Raw genomic sequence first — 22,675 nt, 5'->3', positions numbered from 1 at the left:
TTGAAAGCTTCGAATTTGGCATAGTTAAAAAGGATGTTGGCAAAGATTAGGATTAAATCAAATGCTAATAATATTATGTTTTTTCAAGTACTTCTATGTTTTGGATACATGTGTATTAAAGTGGTTGTAACTATAAAATATGACAAAAATCATCCTCCTCTTATGCTTTGATGGATGTCCATACCATTTTCCAAATCTCCTATTTTTGGCATAGGTGTAGAGGATTTTGGTGAATGTTGTTGAGTCTAGCCTCACACCTAATAATTGCACTTGTTTGAAAGTTTCTAGATCATTGTCAATAAATTTATTTTGTGCATATCATGTAATCACTATAGTCCATAAAACTACATTTCTTTGATGTGTTTTATCAATGCTTCACCTTTTTTCATACATGTCTACTAGAGCATTCCCAACAATAATATCTAAACAAAGTTTCCATTGCATTGTGCTTTTATGGATATCCATACCCTATTTCAATACACCCAATGCTTGGAAATGTTTAGAAAATTTGTCACACCTACCAATTGCATTTTTTTTGAAAAAATTTAGATATCTTATAAACTCCAATTCATATTCATGTATATCTTTGGCATATAATTTTCATTGATGTAAAATGGTAAGATTAATCTTATTGTCCCTTATTATTTGGTTGAAAAAATTTGTATGTAATTTTAATTTTAAAAAGATAATATACTAAATATTTTTTATCAAGATGGTCAATCAATAAGATTTGATATGCTTCGATACAAAGAAAAGACAATTATTAAAGTCTGATTGTGAAGGTTGTCTAATAACTAGTATAAAATTTGTAGTCCAATGATACATAATTTGGATACATGTCAAAGTGCATAAAAAATGTTGTTTAGCAACAAAATGTTTATTGATTCATCAGATAATCAACATACATGCCTAGCGGTAAGGCCTTCTAGTTTATGGCTAATTACAAAAATACAACTTTCAAATTCCTGATCTAACTTCAAGTTCACACTTTCAAACACATATCACTTCCTTTCGATCCTATTAGTTCTCTAAACCCAATCCTAGACCTCCTTAAATACTTGTGCGGCCACAGGTCAACCTATCACAAAATTAAATCTGACATTAAATGCATGCATAGCCACAAGTCGGCTCACATCAAATATTAACTACCTATACTAAAATTAAATGTGAGCAAGGTCGGCCCAAACTAGAACCAAATACAAATAACTCAAAAAATGAAGACCTTACAAAACACTGGCACTCAATAACCACACGAGCTTAGCATCCAAAGAATCACTTAATAGTAGCTATGTACTCAACATCTTCCAACACTCAGCAACCACAAAGGACTCGACAACCAAAGGATTACTAAACAACCAAAGGAATCACTTGGCAACAACTAAAAGCTTAGAATCAACTAAACACTCGACACCCACCAAGAACTTGACAACAATTGGCCAAATGAACAAAAGCGTAGGGTTACAAGGCAACCCAAGATGCTCCTACATCAAACAATCAGGGTTGGAGAAATGATTCCCCTGAATCACGCAATTGTCTCAACCTGAGTTGAGTCCAACTCATATTGAGAAATCCATGTAGCATCTTCTATTGGTGTGTTCTTTTCACCAAATATTCATAGTAATCTTTTCCTCTTGCACTCTTGCCAACTCTCTGCTCCAATATCTATTCAAATTCTTCAATTTTCTTTTTACGATAATCATCTAATATAAAAACTTCATCATCTAACTCATGATACTTATATAAATTAGTAGCATGGAAATATAGGAGATATATCCTTGTCATCAGGTAACTCAACTTCATAAGCATTACCACTGTCAAACCTCTTCAAGATTTGACAAGCTCCAAACTTCTTCATCTTTAGCTTACTATATGTTCCAATAGGAAATCTTCCTTTCTTCAAATGAACCATCACCTCATCACCAACTTAAAAAACATGATGTCTTCTAGACGTATTAGTATTCTCTTTATACTTTTGATTACTTTGTTCCAACCTCAACTTCACTTCCTTATGCAGAGACTCCATAAAATTAGAAAATGCTTCCCTTGCGACACTTCTCTTTTCTTCATCAGCAACATTCCTCGAATCTGATACTCCTCTAGCCTGCATTCTAGTAATAATCTCAAAAGGTTTCTTCCCTGTACTCCTATTCACAAAATTATTATATGCAAATTCAGCTTGTGCCAATATCATTTTCCAATTACTTGGTTTGTCTCCAACTAAACATCCAAGCAAATTACCCAAGCTTCTATTCACAACCTCTATCTATCCATCTATCCGTGGATAGAATGTAGAGCTAAAGTTCAACTTGATACCTATCATATTCCACAAATTCTTCCAAAAATAACCAACAAACTTACTATCTTTGTGAGAAATAACACTTCTTGTTAACCCATGTAATCTCATAATCTCTTTGAAAAAAAGTTTAGCAACATGCTCAGCATCTGATGTTTTCTTACATGTTATGAAATGAGCAATTTTAGAAAATCTATCCACAAAAAAAAATACAGAATCATATCCCTTCACTGTCTTAAGTAATCCAAGAATAGAATCATATTGATGTCACTCCAAAGTTTCTTACAAATAGTAATAGGTGTGTACAAACCAATATTTTGACTTACTCCTTTTGCAACTTGAAAAATTCCACAACTCTTCACAAATTTTTGAATATCCTTATACATTTGTGGCCAATAATACTTCTCCTTTAGCACACTAAATATTTTATCAAATCCAAAATGTCTAGCCAATCCCCCACTATGCTTTTCCTTGATCAAATTAACTCTCATAGAACTTCTAGGGATACACAACTGAATACCTTTAAACAACATACCTTCTTGAATGAAATATTCATCATACTTATGTGATCTATCAGATTTGGTTGTCTACACTCTCTCCATGCCTTAGAAAAATTAGGGTCAGTATCATACAACTCTTTCATTTCATCAAAACCAAAAACTTCAACCTTCATTTCAATCAATAAAGAATGTCTTCTACTGCATCAACAACTATGTTAGTAACTCTACTCTTATTCTTAATAACAAATGTGAAACTTTGCAAGTACTCAACCCACTTCATGTATCTTTGATTCAATTTATGTTGACTTCCCAAGTACTATAAAGTTTTATGATTAGTATACAACACAAACTCCTTAGGAATCAAATAATGTTTCCACTTCTTTAAGGCTTGAACAATAGCATAAAACTCTTGATCATACACATAATACTTCCTTTTAACATTATTCAACTTTTCACTAAAGAAAGCAATAGGTTTACCTTCCTGACTTAGTATAGCTCCTATTGCACTACCACTAGCATCAGATTCAACTTGAAATACCTTATTGAAATTAGGCAACTCAACAACCTTCTATTTCAAAGCCTCAAAATTGTTGTTAGCTCCATGGGTCCACTTGAATTCCTTTTTATCTCCTCTCATTGTCTCAGCCATAGCATTACAAACATAATTAAAATTCCTTATAAACTTCTTGTAAAAACTAGCCAAACCATGAAATAATCTTACCTCTCCCACATTATTAGGTGTAGGCCATTTCAAAATTTCTTTAACCTTCTCAAGATCCATCTTCAAACCATCAACTAAAATCACAAATCTCAAATATACAATCTCCTCTTGCATAAAAGAACACTTTTTCAGATCAATCAACAACTTCTCCTCTTTCAACTTCTGCAATACTTGTCTAATATGCTCAAGATGTTCTTCCTTGGTCTTAGTGAATATTAGAATGCCATCCAAATAAATAATCACAAACTTACCCAATAATTTTTTTAGAACTTCATTCATCAACCCCATAAAAGTACTAGGTGCATTAGTCAAACCAAAAGGCATAACCAACCGTTCATACAAACAATCTTTTGTCTTGAAAGTAGTTTTCCACTCATCACCTTATTTGATTCTAATATGATGATAGCCACTCTTCAAATCAATTTTGGTAAAATATTTTTCTCCACTCAAACAATCTATTATGTCATCCATCCTCAGCAAAGGAAACCTATATTTCATTGTGATCTTGTTAATAGCTCTGAAATCAATACACATTCTCCATTCTCCCATTCTTCTTAGGTGCTAAGACAATAGGTACAACACATAGACTCAAAATTTTTCTAATCAAATATTTATGCAGGTAATTCATGCACTTGTCTATTAAGTTCTTCATTTTCTATAGGTGTCAATCTATATGATGCTTTATTTGAAAAACTAGCTCCAAGAATCAGATCCATACAATGACTTATACATCTTATTGGAGGTAAACCATCAGGAATATCCTCTGCAACAATATCCTTATATTCAGTCAAAAAAATTTCAATTTTTTCTAGTACTTGGCTTCCACCAGATTCTACTGTCACTTAGTCATTACTAGCAAAATTTGGTCCTCTAGGAATTATAGCAACACAAACTTGGTTCCTTTTCATTTCATTTTAAAATTGTTTCCCATTAACTATGCAAATTTTTATAGTAGTACAATTCAACTAATCTTGACATTTAACCAAAGGTAGCAATATTTGCTTCTTCCCATTCAACCAAAGAGTATATTGATTCAATCTTCCATCATGTACAACATATCTATCATATTGCCAAGGTCTACCCAACAAAATATGACAGCAATCCATAGGCATAATATCACACAAAACTTCATCAAAGTAATGTCCAATCTTAAACTTCACAAGGCATTGCTCACTTACCAATATATTTTTCTCATCTTTGAGCCATAAAATATGATAGGGTTTAGGATGTTTCAGCCTCTACAACTACAACTTTGTAACTAGCTCTTTCGATGCCAAATTTGTAGAACTTTCACTATCAATGATTACCTTGCAACATTTTCTATCCATCTTACATCTGGCCTTGAAAAGACTTCTTCTAAGGATAGGTTCCTCATCACTTCCCTTATTACATAGGGTTCTTCTCACCGTCATATTTTCTCCAGTCTTAGGTCCACTTGGTGAACACTCATCATCTCCTTGAATCACAACTTTTCTATTACCTTGTCTACTTTCAAAAGATCTATGTCCCTCTTTAGCACATCTGAAACAATTACCATGAAAACCACCTCTAGAATAAAAATTACCTCTTCCTCGGTAAGGACCAATACCACCTCGGTAAGAATCACCACCTTTCCACTCAGTCTTTCCTTTGCCATCATTCTTACATTCAGATTTGCCTTTATCTTGCACAAAATTGTTAGATCTTACACCTTCTCCATAAGATCTACCTCTGCCTCTCTGGAATCTACCACCTCTACCTCTTTATCTTTGTTCATATTTTTTGTCAAGATCTCCTTAGCCTTCAAGGCATATTGGTATGCTTCTTTCACACTTTCCAATTTCACAATACTTATTTCATCTTGAATTCAAGATCTCAATCCATCTATATACCTTCCAACTTTCTTAATAACATCATCAACATGTCTAGATCTAATGTCCAATCTATAGAATTCCTTAGTGTACTCCTTCATAGTCATGTATCTTTGTCTCAAATTTTGCATTTTCCTCAAAAAGCTAACTTGGTGATCAGCAGGGAGGAATTTGTTCTTTACTTTATTTACCATCTTCACCCTAGTTCTAAACTTCTCCTTTCCTCTCCTTTGTCTATCAGTTTGCAAATGCTCCCACCATAGTGAGGCATGACCTTCAACCTTTTAACTGCAATCTTTACCTTCCTATTATCAAGAGTGTTTTCATACTCAATGAACTTCTCCATTTCAAAGATCCAATCTAACACAAAATTGGTGTCCAATTTTCCATCATAAGGAAAAACTTCTACAACACTCTTAAGAACCTTGCTTCATCTTGGTCTTTGTCAGGTTCTAGATTAGGGTTTGGTGTTATTGCTTGATCATCACTTACATCATCAAGATCTACTACTCTCCTCTAGGATTTCTCCACAACATCTAATCTAGTTGCAATTTGTCTCAATGTATCTAATTTTGCATTATCAACATTTCCTCTACCTTGAACCATCTTTACAAATCAAGTTCCTATGTGATCATAACCCTTTACAAGTTACATATTAAATCCACATATCTACAACCCTACAACCCAATTCACTTAGGGTTCTACATGATCCAATCACCACAAGGATAAACCACGCTCTGATACCACCTGATGCAAGGGAAGATAGAAAACTAGGGCCAATGGCACACCCAACTATCCAACCCACCCTACAAGAGTTAACATAGTGGAAAACATAACACAAGAACAAGACCAAGACCAAGAAGAGAAGGAAAAAAATGTTTATTGATTTATCAAATATCAACATAAATGCCTAATTGTAAGGCCTTTTAGGTTACAACCAATTAAAAAAATACAACTTTTAGATTCTTGATCCAACTTCAAGTTCACACTTCCAGACACATCGCTTCCTTCCAATCCTTTCAGTTCTCTAAACCCAATCCTAGACCTCCTTAAATACTTGTGCAACCAAGGGTCAGCCTATCAAAAAATTAAATCTTAAATTAGATGCATGCACAACCACAATTCAACTGACATAAGATATTAACTACCTATACCAAAATTAAATGTAAGCAAGGTCTTCCCAAATAGGAACTAGACATAGATAACTTGACAAATGAAAACTTTACAAAATACTAGCACTCAACAACCACACAAGCTTGGCATCCAAAGAATCACTTGGCAAAAACTACGAACTCAACATCTTCCAACACTCGGCAATCATGGAGGACTTGGCAACCAAAGGAATCACTTGACAACAACTAAAAGCTCGTCATCAACTAAACACTTGACATCCACTAAGAACTCGGCAACAACTGGTGAAATGAACAAAAGTACAGGATTACAAAGCAATCCAAGATGCTCCTACATCACTACCTTAACTAATTAAAAAATTTACATAATAATAATAATAATAAATTTTCTTATACTAGGCAAAGCATAGAATGTGATACACCTTTTAGATTTCAAAAATGTTATGCCATTTGAAAGTTATAGCTATTTTTCAATCGATATGCCAATAAGCACTTTATAGAATCTTCATTAGAAATTAACTAATAAATACTCATTGAACTCATAATTTGACAATAATTATATCGATGGAATCTTGAGAGTGTTCTCAAAAAAGATTTTTCATTTCATTAAATTTGGATGAAAAAAATATTATCAAATGGCCAGTCAAATTTTGAATGTCAGGAAAACATGGTTCAAACACATTTTTTGAGTTGATCAAATAGGTTTGCTAAATACCATCCTATTTGGGTACTTGATATGAAATGAAGTACCCGATTGAAGATCATGTACTCAAAATTTGGTGCAAAATATAAAATTTCAAATTTGAGATAGTGGCGACTAGTTGTACATTTTAAACCAAAAGGCTTACAAACATATTTAAATATGTTTTATTAAAGATATAATGATATTTTAATATTATGGGTCAGTGCAAGAAGTTGGGTCTCACTTTTGGCCAAAAAGTGGAAGTGTTTTTTCTATTTTTGAAATTTTTTGTCAATTGATATCAAAATTTGAGGTATTTAGAGATTGAATATTAAAAAACTCCAAAAATAAATTTTTTAGTGTTCGGAATCTAGTTTTTGAATATGTAATTTATTTGTGCACCCATATGATAGATTAGTTTTTTGGTATGGATCTTTAAAAATCACTTTTTCAAAATGCCTGTTTCAGGACCATACCATGCTCGTGTACTGACACCATAATTTGACACAAATAAATGAATTTTTGCGAATCCTTTTGAAGGGAGTTACCTAATACACCTAAGATTGATGAAAATATTTTTTCTTAATTTTTTATTGAATAATTTTATTATTATTAATTATTAATTGGCTATAAAGGTAAATTTTAAAACCTCTCATGTACGGACCACATAATTTGATCAAAATATCACTTTTTTCAAAAAAAAAAATTTAACATCAAAAGAATTGTATGTAGATTGATGACATCTAAATTAATTTAAGAAAAATTATAAAATAAAAAAGTTATTAAAGTTTTAGTGAATGTCACTTTTTTACATTTAGGAGATAGTTTTGATTAATAAATAATGGAAAAATAGAAAATAAACTAATAACACTATAAAATTTAGATTTTTTAAATCAGAACAGTAAGACCTATAACGGGTTTTTGTCTCGTCAAAAAATTCAATAGGAATGACTATAAAAAAATTACGATAATACCATAAATTGTCGATTAAATGCCTTAGAAAAAAAGGAGCACAAAGGCATGGCTTGGTGGGACCAAGCCTATGCCATGCCTTTCCCCAAGGAAAGACCCCATGCAAAAGTCAAGAGCCATACCAAATTCTTGCTCATGTCTCACGAATCGGGCACTCAATTGCTTTGAACCGTTATATCGACTTTTTGAAAATCGGGTGCCCGATTCTTTTAAAAATTGGGTACTCGATTTATAAACAAGTACCCAATTTTTAAAGAATTGGGTGCCCAATTTTTAAGAAATTGGGTACCCATTTTTAATGTACCCATTGAGTCCCAAAAGCTGCCCCATCGACCCAATTTCAATGATTGAAATGATTGAACAATAGTTTTGACCTGCAACACCGAATTTCGTCACGCTTATTCTATTTTCTTGTCCTCTTATACAATTTGCAGGCTACTGATTCAAATTAAAAATTGGTGAAAACATGGGATCAAAACAATGAAGAAAGAAGAAAGAAAGAGTTCTAACAGATTTGGAGATTGCAGCAAATAAAGAGAATGAAGCACAAAGTCAACGAGAGAGAAGACAGAGAATTAGAGACTTGAACAATGTTTCAAAGGAGAAAGACATTGAGGAAACCACGATGGATGAAGAAGTCAAAGAAGACAACCTAATACAAGAAAATTTAGGTGCACATTCTAATCATGCGTTCAATACATGTGTGTCTCCAAACCCTCGAATTTTCTCTCGTGATGAAATTGGTGATTTTTTAGAAGTAGGTTACAATTTAAACGATTTAGATTTTCTTGATGAGAAGTAATTGTCAAATGATCATGCACAAAAGACTCCAATTGAAATGCCTGCCCCAAAAGAAATGCCAAGAAAATTTGAAAATGATATTCAAATCCCAAATAACAGTGAAAATAGTAAAGTGTCTGAAAATAAAAATTGCATGAATGTAGACATAAAAACACCAACTATTGAACAAACATGTTAGGATGATAGTAAAGTGTCTGAACATAATTTTCATATTCCTAATGATGTGTTAGATAATCTTGAGGGATTGGTTTCATGGAGACAAATTAGAACACATGCTAATAGATTGTATAGGCATATTTTTTATAATAAGAAATTTGGGTTTCAATGTTAGCTAATGTTGCAACTAATTAAAATGTCTAAAATGCGAAAAGTAATGAGAAGGTTGGGAATGTATGCAAAATCCAATAATAAAAATGAGTCTTTAAAACAAGTTGTATCCACTATTACTAGTGTCTTTGATGTTATCGGAAAGAGAAGTTGGCCTAAAGATAAGAATGCAGCATGACGAGCAATAACAATAGCTTTAGTTAAAAAATTAAAATCTGACAAAAGATTGAATACCAACATAAGTGGATATCTTAATGTGAATCGTAAGACTTTAGAAAGAGTTGTAAAGAGAAGGGTTAACTTTGAATGTGATCTAGCAAATATTTATGGACTTCTAGTGGTAGAATCTCGAGATGCGATATGAAACTTACTAGTGAAATCAAAAGTTTGATTGAAATTTTTTGGCATGATAATACAAGAGTATGACCTCATTCAAGAGATGTTCTTAAATTGAGAATTGGGTCAAAAATACGTGATCCACATCCTAAACACCTATTGGACATGACTCAAACTAAATTGTTTAAAAAATTTGTAGATGAAGGTATTAAATATTACCATTAGTCAAAGATCTTTTGAAAAGTGTAAACCATGGTATGTAAGGATTAACAAGGAAAGAATCATATGTTGTTGTAAAACTCATATTCAATTTCGTTACCATTATGATGTATTTCAATCTATACGTAGTACCATGCATAGTAAAGAAATGTTGCAAGAATGTGGTATAAAAATACCACCTCAAACTATAAAAGATTTCATATCAAGTTTGTTTTGTAAGCCACCTAATGATCAATACTTTCTTTTCAATGCATGTCTTTCTAGTACATGTGATATGTGTGGCAATCTTTCTTTGTTACATGAATGTTTGCATGAAAATGCTTTGACTACTTTTGGACAATAATTAGTTGAGGTAAAAAGATTCAAAACTATTGAATATCCATTGAAGGATGGGAAGTTTGGAAGAAGTTGTGATCTAGTTACAGATAAAGTTAGTTGTCATGCATTTATGGATGATTTTAAGAGTGTGATCATACCAAAATATGTTAAACACTCTCAATATTCTAGATGGCTTGATGGAAAATTTTGCATATGTAAGAATACATTTCCAATTGGTACTATACTTTCAATTGTTGACTTTGCATAAAACTACATGCTTGCACCGCAAGAAGAGGTACAACCACAATATTACAATTCAGTGCAAGTAACAATTTATGTTTATATAGTTTATAGACATGCACTTGATAGTACAGAGGAGGATCGAAAAATATTGAAATTTTTATTTAAGTGATAATAAACTCGATTCATCTGAGTTGGTCCAATATTGTTTCAAGGTCTTTTATGATAATTTAAAAGAGAGACAAATTCAAATGACACAACATTGGATATGGTCAGATAATTGTACAGGACAATTCAAGAATGCTAGAATGTTCTATTGGTTGAGTAGGACACATAAGCAAACTAACATCCAACATGTGTGGAGTTTTTTTGAGGCTGGACATGGTAAAGGAGAACATGATGGTGATGGTGCATGTGTGAAGAGAGCCTTTAGTAAAGAGCAATTAAAATTTGAGGAAAAAGCTAAATTCAAAAATGCACATGAGATTGTCGAATGGTGTAACAAATATTTATACACGGGATCAAGTCAAAACTCTACAATTAAACGTTTCTTCTACCTAGTTGAAGAAAATAATATCCCTTCAAGATATGATTGTGATACAATTAGTGGTTCAGCTAAATGACATTCATTTAGGAGTTCAGATTCTAACACTTGGACTATATGGATTAGGGAGCTTGCTTGTTTTTGTCAATTTTGTCTTGCAGGTGAATGGGAAGAATGTGAGAATACAAAATGGGTTGAAGATTGGAAACAAAGATCATTAGCACCTATTGACATGCATTTTGAAGATGATATAGTAAATGAAGGCCAAAATGTTACTTTTGCATCAGAAGACTATGATCGTATTTCAAACCTCATAGAAACTGGTATGCACAATTTAATTTGATTTTTTTGCGATCTCATGCTTCAATTTATATAATTTTTATATTTACATGAGTGATTAAAGTTTTTCTATAGTTTATCTTATCTTGTAGGACATGTTTATGCTGTTATTGCACCTAGTGATAATGATGAACAGATTGAGTATTGGCTAGCTAGATGTGTGGAACCTAAGAAAAAAATGACATGTCATCAAGTAGACAATGATGGTTTTGAGAATCAAATCGGGTCTGTTGTTGTAGCTGGCACCTGGCTACGTAGATACCTAACAAGAAGAAATGGTTTGCTAGCATTTGAAGACTACCAAACTGAAAATAAGATTTTACACTATTCTCATTTGGTTGTGACAAAAAATATCAAATTAGAAAAATACAAAGGGAGACCCGCTAATAAGGTATTATGGACAATTTCAATGGACGAGCATGAGACAATCATAGATGCATTACAAAAGAGAGAGGATGCAGATGGTATAGTGGGATGACTACATTTAAATCAAACACATGTAAGTTTTTTCATTATTGTATTATTTTTATATATATGTACTTATATAATTTAATTACATGTATGTTTGTGTTGTCAATACCAATTTAGAGAACTTATATACCTCTTTTTCAGGTCTCAATTACAATTTATGCAAATTTAAATGTTAAAGTGGATCGAACATCAACATCTTGTGCAATTTCACATAGTATGTACATACAAATTACACATATATATTTACATAGTTCAAATACCTTGAATATTAATTTATGTGTTTATTAACATGTGTGTTTTTGTTTTACATTTTTATTTTATAGGACCTCATTTGAAGAGATGTGTTCAACCAATTTTATGTTTCAAATGAGTTCAGTGAACTATAAATATATCATTGACATTGTCTTACATATATTGTGAAATATGTTGTACAAACTAATTCAAAAATAAGAGTTTACTTCTATTTGAAAGTTAAAGGTATGTGCACTTGATAAATTATTATAAATTAATTGTCAATTTAAGTAATGACCTCCTATTTTGTTCCATTACTTTTACATTCAAGCATGTTTAAATTAATGTTTGTTTGAAGTTTCAAATTACTATTGATTGTAATATTAAAAACAAGTCACTTGCCCATGATAATTTAAAGATCATTACTCATTTTATTGATTATATGTTAGATCATTACTCATTGTATTCATTGTATTGATTATATCTTTCATTACCAAAAAACACATTAAGATCACTTATGATGTACATTGTTAGGTACGTTATCCATACATGTGTGTCTTAAGGGGACATGGGAGTCCTAATAAGTCATTATGTCTGTTATAGGTTATGATAGGTATTCATATGTTTACTACCACATAATATGTCTTATTAGGTGATAATGAGTCTTACATTACCAAACAACACATTAAGATCACTTATGATACATTGTTAGGTACGTTATCAATACATTTCTTAATCGAGTAGGTCAATTTTATTTGTATGAATCTCAATGCATAAATTTGATATGATATTTATCCAATAATGCTCTATAGATAGTTAAAATTATTATTCATCTTCCATATATACTTACAAAATGTGTCATATGTTCATGAATAAACTATGTCAAAATAAAGAAAATGGTTTGAATATACTTAAAACATGGTGAAACATAGTAATATATGTACTACATACGCAAGCATGATAAGAAATCATAAAAAAATAGTACATGGTCTAACATACATCATAACATGATCTATGAAGTGAAAAAATACATGGTCTAACATACAATTTTAACTATCCTAACACAAAGTGTACATACATTATAAATAATATATATACATCATAAAAACACAATCTATAGGTGCCAACAAGACCTAATCTATCTGATCAAATGTCCTCTTTTCTCCACACAAAGAGGACTTAGATGGATCATCATGTGTAATATGAGTCATCTCATCATGTCGGACATCTTGTGAGGTAGATGTATCACCCTATGTAACATGAGGCACGCCTCACCATGTACTTGCTTAATTGAAATGGGTCTCAAAATCTAGCTTACAAATAAATTAAATATTCACTACATAATAAAATAAATTATACCACATGAGATGGGTGTCCCTTAGTAACAGGAGGAGGCACACTGTCAAAACTACCAAATGCAGCAGTGGTGAGGTCCTGTAATTTACAATACATACATTTTAAAAATTTGATCTTAGAGCATAATGAACTATACATTATGTACATAAATCACAATACTGACCTCAAATGATGATGTAGGTACCTCCATCTGGCTAAGTCCTGTGCTCTCAGCAACACTCGTGGTGACGTAGTCCTAAAATTATGGATACATAAATGTTTAGTCAAAATTAAATATACATGAATAATTACAAAGTACATAATTTGTACACTACATTTTTTATACACCATAAATTAAACATGTATATATATTATATATATATCATACCTGAGTGGTAGCCAATGTCACAGATGTGTCTACAGGTATGCTAGCACGATAATCATAAGATGGAGTCGAAAATAGAGTATACCGAGGCCTGTATGGATGAGTATGATATCCATGCTCCTATTCGTAAAATCAAAACACATAAAATATATATACATGTGAGTCACAATTGTTCATATTATAAGTTAATAATAATGTACATACATAAAAATAATAAAAATTATTTATCTTCAGTCAAAAGTTCATACCACATGTATTTGAGGTTGTGCCTCAGTGGTAACTGGAGTAGGACTTGTACTAACATCAGTATGTGTAGATGCAAACAATCCCTACAAAATCAAATAAAAAGAACATATGAGCACATGTTATTAAATTTGAATTTAAATGTACATTTTTAGAGTGTAATTCAAAGTACATACCGTACAAGGGACTCCAACATCTGTAGGTCTTGAAAAAAGACTATACTGCCTCCTAGGAGGAACAGTGTCATCCATCCTCTGTTATTTGAAAAGTACAAATTAATATAGTTAATAAAATTACACATGTATGTAGAAAGTAAATAATTATGTGCACTTTATATTTATATTGAAATTAAAATTTTACCTGTTGCTCTTGACTCTCTCCAGGCTCTCCCTGTTGCATGAGGTCAACAAATGATGACATGTCTATCTCGTCACTACCATCACCATGGGCAGCGTATACATCATCATCAAAATTTGCACCCTCAGCATAATGGCCATCGTGTGCTGCACCAAGATCGCTCTGGGGGCCTATGCATATGGTTCCATAGCTAGTACAAACATGTCCAAATGGAGGAGCATGTATTGCCTGCGTCCACTACTGTACTAAATTGCTCGAAAGGGCACTCAAATGGGTAAAAGCAGATGAAATTGCATGATGATAGTGAGAAGCAAGCACAATAGGCATAGGAAGAGGTATAAGGGGCTCAGCTCACCTGCAGTTTCTCGTTCTATCACTCAGCTTTGCCCCAGGCCTATCCTGAGGCATCCCTCTACCAACCCCCTGAAATGCTTTCATATCAAAATGGTTGGGTTTCAAACCCAAATCAAACTCAACCCATAAATTCCTAAGGAAGTACATGGGCAGCTCATGGTTAGCGTGTGGTGGATGGTCAAATACCATCCACCACCACTCCCAAAAATGTGCTTCTAAGCGCGGATGTGTACACCACCTAATGGAAATGCGAGGCTTCTTCTCACTAATTGGTTCACTTGTCTTAGGGTTTACAAAATAATGTTGAAAATTTCCTTTACCTCTATGTAGGTTATAAACCTCTCTGTATGATAAGCCATCAGAGTAGAAGGCACACATGCTTTCCCTCCATGATCTAAATGAATCGATGTCTTAATCAAAATGATGAATGGAGTCAACCACGCCTTGCATGCTATCTGCAAGATGTAGTAGGTTAAGGGGGGGTGCCTCTCATGTCAGATAGCCTCTATATCACTCATGAGGTCATTGAGGTTATGCCTCATGGTCTCGCCAAGCTCATCTGCGGTGGGTGGTGGAGGTGTGGGTGGAGGTGGAGGTGGAGGTGGAGATGGAGGTGGCGGAGGTGGGGGTATGGGAGGGGGAGGGGGTGGTTGTGGGTCCATCAAATATAATCTGCATATATATTTAAACAACATAAAACATAAAACACATCAAAAATACATCACAACATAATACATGACAAAATTACTATTTAATAAAATTTAAATCTAAAATTTATCAACTAGATCTATATAAATGCGCATATCTTTATTAAAATCATATCAATTAAATAAATAAAGTTAAACACTTAAGTCAAATTAAACATTAAATACTAAATTTTTAAGTATGAACTCATTATGGATTATACATGTTCATGTCTCAGGATGAAACAAAGTTAAGATTATGACAAGGTTATGGTTTACAATTTTGTTATGTTAACAGTTTTCATGATGGCTAAGCTTAAGATTATTATAATGATTGTGATCCTTTAATGTTAGGGAACTTACCTAGGATTATGGTTTTTGTTAAAATTATATTTACCTATATAAGATATTTATTATGGTCCTAAGATGAGAGTTAAGGTTACAATTATCTAATGAAAGCTTAGAGATAGAATTATGAGTTGATTAAAAAATATTTAGGATTGTAGTTTGAATCCTAACTATTATCCGCTTTTTAATGCAAACTATAAGTGTAGATCATGTGAGGTAATGAACTAATTTACATGTGAACCCTATCCCTAACAATATAATAATCCTAATTCTAATCATAATCCATAATTCATTACCTTATGAAGCTTTGGCTATCCATTTTATTGCCAAAGTAATCCCTTGGCTATCGACAAAATGGTTCTAATAGATTTATATAGAAGACCAAATTGATTTAAATAAAATGAGCAGGAAGAAGACAAACTTACACCCAATATTCAAGGAGAGAATCTTTTAACATACTTGAATTCTACCAACCAAAGTGAGATAATTAGAGTTCCAGTTGTTGAGTTTTCCAAAGATTTTCTTGTTGATATAAAGACACATTTCATTTATATGTTAGGGTTTACTACAAATGGAATCCCTAGGTACCTAACCACTTAATTATAAAATCTCCATCCAATACCATATTTACTACACAAGGTAGGGGACTCAATATTTAGCCCCAATAAGGTAGATGTAGAGACATAAATCTTACTACCCGATACAAAGAAAAGAGGTCCAATTTGATCATTAAATGACTCATGTTGCACTCTTCTAGCTTAAAAAGAATACAAATATATTATCAACAAACTATGTACATTAGATACCTATTAATTATTTGGAGAGTAGATCCTCTAACTTTTAGAGACAATTGGTTATCTCTAAGTAGATAATGTAATGATTCAATGTTCAACAATAAAAAATAAAGAGGATGCAAGATGACACCCTTTCATAATTGATCTAGAGAGTCCTAAAAATTATGATCTAACCCCATTAATTTCTTTACTAAAACCTTGACATCAATCATAAGAGAGGACACCATTTGACATTTAATATTGGATGGAGGGCTTGCAACATCATCATAGTGAAACTTCATTCCACCCTTTTGTAGACATTTTCATAATTAATTACTTGAGCATGCCTACACTCTATCCTAGAAATGTTTCTCAATCCAAAGTCTTCCAATAGGTTATCAAGTTCTCCAATATGCATAAATATCCTTAACAAAACACTTTTGTGTAGGGTTAATGATCTTGGGTAGGATATCTTCTAGTCTAGAGGCTAAGACCTTGGCAATAATTATTTTGTATGATACGCATTTAGGAGTGTCTTGTCTCTAATTTTTAATGAGATTCTTATCTCCCCTTGGGGATCAATTGATTACTTGACCTAGGGATTTTATGAGCCCTCTGTTGATCACTTGATCAATTTTATGAGCCCTTCATTGATTACTTGACATAGGGATTTCTCATTACTAATTTTTTGGATGGAGGAGTTGATTTATGATAGAAATGGGTTTATCACTTGGAATAATGCATCTTCATTCTAGGAATGATGGTTCTCATTTTATCCCTATCTTCTAAATCATTTTGAACTATCATCCTCTTCTAACCAAAAAAATTGATAGTAAAATTAGGAAAAAGATCTTACTATATATATCACTAGGGGGTGGGTATTTCTTTTTATAGAATAAGGCAATATTTTGTTATGTGGCCTTCCATTATGCAAAGGTAATAAACATTTAGGCTACCCATCCAAGGGTCTAGTCCGGGCTCCCACTCGCACTGATGTGGACACCTCCACCTCTTGATGGTTAGGGAGGTTACTTAATTAGATGCTTGATTCATTCAAGTCTCTTCTAATTTTTTTATGATGTATCATTTTGAGACCTTGATATCAATGTTTACTTAGTTTTAGGATTAAGGCTCAATTTGGTTTGTACTATTTGATTAGGTTTACATGCTTAGGTTTCAATTAGGACAAGAGTTAATAAATTGAATTAAATTTTAAAGTGCTAAATTTGGTTTTACATATAGAATTATAGTTAGAGCTTTTAGATTAAAAACCAACATTAATTCAAAAAAGTTAGGTTTGAATTTTGTTTTAAAGTGTTCAATATATTATTGAGTTCTAGTTTAGGGTGATTTGGTTTAGTCTTAAGGTCAATGTTTAACTTGGTTCAATCTTCTAGGGTAATGGTTCAATTTGGTTAATGGTTGGGGAAAGGATTTTTAAGGTTAAATTCAAGGTTTATACTCTTAAGTTGGGATATATAATTAGGTTTATGATCATGGTTTAATTCAATTTGGTTTATAAGTATAATATTAATTAGTTAAGGACCAGGGTTACCTTTCAATCTTAGGGTTTGACATTTATAAAATTAGTACTCAAGGTAAGATAGGAAACTTATTTAATTATTTATATATTACCTGGTGTAGGTTTTAGCAAATTAAGATTAAGGTTAAGATGATAGTAAGGGTTATGATTAGAGTTAAATTCAATACAAATTGACATTATAGAACTAATCCTAAATGACGCCCAGCCAAGAGATCCAAAGAACTAATCAAAAGTTTTACTAAGCAAGCAATAACATACATACAATAATTTACATTTATAAAAAACATAAGAGATTGCATTACTTAATGAGCACATTTACATTTCATTTTTAAATAATTATAAACTACTAAAAGTAAAATAAATTACACATCCACATGAAAGTTCATATTAACTACTTTAGTTCAATCCATTTAAATAATTTATATACATTTGTTTTGAATGCCACTTGGCAAATTAATTCGGAATGCACAATCATCCACTATACATGTCATAGGGTATGAAAGGCTGAAAGAATATACATTTATAAAATAGTTTACATCATACATTTTCGATCCATGAAACAAAGTACAATACCATTTAAGTAAAATCATTTTAAATACTATAAGTTTTTTGTTTGGATCCCTTGGTGGGCTATTATGTGATTAAGTATTTTATATATGTTTAGGGTTTTATTTATATGGTTAGGTCAAGATTATAGTTTAAACAATGAATTTAGGTCGAGGTTATAGTTAAAACAAGGTCGAGGTTATATGGTTTTAGGTTGAGGTTATATTTATTTGTAAAATTACATGTTTAAACAATAAATTTACATCTAATCTAATCATTCAACATTGTAATAAATACATAAATTAAATACATTTCAAAACATCTAAAATAATAATTTTTTAAATAAACATTTACGAAACTATATTTTAATTAACAAATACAAAAATTTAAACATTTAAGTTCATTAATAATGTAAATTTACAATTTTACGTACATATTAAAAGTTAAAAAACAATAAATTAACATACATATTAAATTGAAAATTGAAAAAAATAAAGTAAAATAGTATAAAAAATATTAAAATACCTGTGTATCGAAAACTAGTAGCAAGGTGGTAGTCGGTAGGGCTGAAAAATAGGCTCTCGTATGCGTCTCTAATCAAGCTCCCATTTTTGAGGTCATGAAAATGACCTCAAAAATGCCAAAAAAGCACTTATATAAACTTTTACAAATCGAGTACCCGATTTCTAAGTAATCGGGTACCCGATTTTTTAAAACTTGGGTACCTGATTCTTAAAAAGGTGGGTGGCCGATACTTAAGTAGCTCCAGCACCTGATCCGTTTTGAATATCGGGTACCCGATTTTTAAAATTTGGCTCGGGTGCCCAAAGTGTAATTTTAGAAATGGGTACCCGATTTTTAAAAAATCGGGTACCCGTTTCTGAGAAGTACTTATTATAATTATTTATTATAATAATTGATCGTAAATAAGTTATATACCTCTTATTATAATATTAAATATGATTACATAGTATATTAGGATCATAGTACTATATATTATTATATAGTATTCTATATTATCCATAGTATTATAAATATTATCTATATATTATTAATATCATATATAAGATTTAAAATATGTTACTAAATATACTATTATAATATATATTTTAAAACAATATTACAATTATTACATAGTATTATATAGTTTACTATATTACAATATGTCCCAAGGTGTCCTAGGAACCCTAGGGACATATGTTGTGATGATATGGGTTGAAGGGGGTTGTAGGTTATGTTCGACCCATATGATCAATTACAATATGTCCCTAGGGGTCCTACGACCCCCAAGGACACATCTTTTGATGAAATGGATCAAAAGGGGATGTATGTCCCATTCAACCCAATAATTAAAAAATGTCCCAAAGGGTCCTAGGATCCCTACGAACATATGTCATGATGAAATAGGTTGAGGGGGTTGTGGGCCCATTTGGCCCATATGATCAATTATTATATGTCCCTAGGACCCCTAGGGACACATGTCATGATGAAATGGATCAAAGGGAGTCATAGGTTATATGACCCCATTCAACCCATACAATTAATTACAATGTCCCTAGGACCCCTAGGGACACATGTCATGATAAAATGGGTCAAAGGAGTTGTAGCTTATCATATGAGTTCATTCAACCCATATGATTGATTATGATATATTTGTAGGACCTTTAGGAACACATGTCATGGTAAAATGGGTCAAAGGGGATCATAGGTTATCCTAAAACCCCTTTCGACCTATATGATCAGTTATGATATGTCCCTATGATTCCTAGTACCCCTACAGATACATGTCATGATGAAGTGGATAACAGGGAATCATAGCTTATCCTACAACTCCATTTAACCCACACGATTGATTATGATATATCTCTAGGGTTCCTAGGACCCCTAGGGACACATATCATGATGAAATGGTTTGAATTTAGACCCATATGATTGATTACCATATGTCCCTAGGACTGTTAGGGACACGTGTCATGATGAAATGTGTCGAAGGGGGTTGTAGTTTAGTTGATGACCCCATTCAACCGATACAATCAATTACTATATGTCGCTAGGGGTCTTAGGATCCCCATGGACACATCATGATGAAATAGGTCAAAGTAGATCATAGCTTAGCCTACGACCCCATTCAACCCATACGATCAATTACATAATGTATTGAGACCCCAAAGGACACGTGTTGTGATGAAATGGGTCAAAGGGGGTTGTAAGTTAGCCTACAACCCCCTTCAACCCAATTCATCATTACATGTGTCCCTATGGGTCCTACAACCCCTAGGGACATATCTAATGATGAAATGGGTCGAAGGGGGTCATATGTTCTCTTATGGCCGCCTTTGATCCATATGATTAGAACTGTTGGGATACATGTAATGATGAAATGGGTTGAAGGGTGTCATAGGTTCTCTTATGTCCCCCTTAAATCCATACAATCAATTATAGTATGTCCCTATGGGTTGTAGCATCCCTAGAGACACATGTCATGATAAGATGGATTAAAGGGAGTTATAGTTTATCCTATGACCACATTCAACCTATATGATCATTTATAATATTTCCTTAGGTGACCTACAACCACTAGGGACATACATCATGATGAAATGGGTCAAAGGGGGTCACAGATTAGCTTACGACCCCATTCAACCCATGTGATCAATTACAATATGTCCCTAGGTCTCCTAGAACCACTAGCGAGACATGTCATGATGAAATAGGTTGTAGGGGGTTAGGTTATCCTACAACCCCCTTTGACCCATATGATCCATTATGATATGTCTCTAGGTGTCCTAGGACCCTCGTGGACACATATCGTGATCAAATGTGTCAAAGGAGGTCAAAAATTAGACTATGCCCCCCTTCAACCCATACGATCGATTACAATATGTCCCTAGGGGTTGTAGGACCCCTAGGGACACATGTCATGATGAAATGGGTCAAAGGGGGTCATAGGTTTTCCTATGACCTCCTTTAGCCCATACTATCAATTACAAACCATCCCTAGGGGTCCTAGGACCCCTTGGGAGACATGTCTTAATGAATTGGGTTAAAGGGGGTCATAGGTTAGCCTACAACTCCATTCAACCTACTCAATCAATCATGATATGTCCCTAGGGGTCCTACGACCCCTAAGGAGACATGTCATGATGACATGGGTCAAAGTGGGTAATAGGTTAGCCTACGACCCCCTTAACCCATACGATCAATTATGATATTTCCCTAGGGGTCCTAGGACCTCTAGGGACACATTTCATGATCAAATGGGATAAAGGGGGTTGTCGGTTAGCCTACCACCCCTTTGACACATACGATTGATTACAATTTGTGCCTAGGGTTCCCATGACCCCTAGGGTTCACATGTCATGATGAAATGGGTTAAAGGGGGTTATAGGCTACTACCCCATTTGACCCATAAAATTGATTATAAAATGTCCCCAAGGGCCCTAGGAGCCCTAGGGACACATGTCATGATGAAATGGGTCAAATAGGGTTGTAGCTTAGCCTACAACCCCTTTGATCTATACCACCAATTACAATATGTTCGTAGGTTTCATAGGACCCCTAGGGACACATGCAATGATGAAATGGGTCGAAGGGGGTCATGGATTATCCTATGATCCCACTCAACCCATATGATCAATTAATAAATGTCCCTAGGGGTCCTAGGGCCCTTAGGGACACATATCATGATGAAATGGGTCGATGGGGGTGTTAGGTTAGCTTATGACCGCCTTTAACCCATACAATTGATTACATTATTCCCTAGGGTTCTAGGACCCTTTGGAACACATGTCACAATGAAATGGGTCAAAGGGGGTCATAGGTTAGCCTACAACCCCCTTTAATGCATATAATTGATTATATTACATGTCTTTAGGGATCCTAGGATCCCTTAGGACACATGTTGTGATGAAACGGGTTGAAGGGGGTCATAGGCCAACCTACGGCCCCATTCAACCCATACGATCGATTATGATATGTCCCTAGGGGTCTTAGGACTCCTAGGGACACATGTCATGATGAAATGACCTGCGACCCTCTTTAACCTATATAATTAGTTACCATTGATTATGATATATAATAAATGCATATAATAATATATAATAAGTAAAATCTATATATTCATATAATTGTTCT

This window comes from Cupressus sempervirens, chromosome 6 (assembly GCF_028749045.1).
Source record: "Cupressus sempervirens isolate cs-2001-9-10 chromosome 6, ASM2874904v1, whole genome shotgun sequence".
Lineage (NCBI taxonomy): Eukaryota > Viridiplantae > Streptophyta > Pinopsida > Cupressales > Cupressaceae > Cupressus > Cupressus sempervirens.
This window is presented reverse-complemented; position numbering follows the sequence as displayed.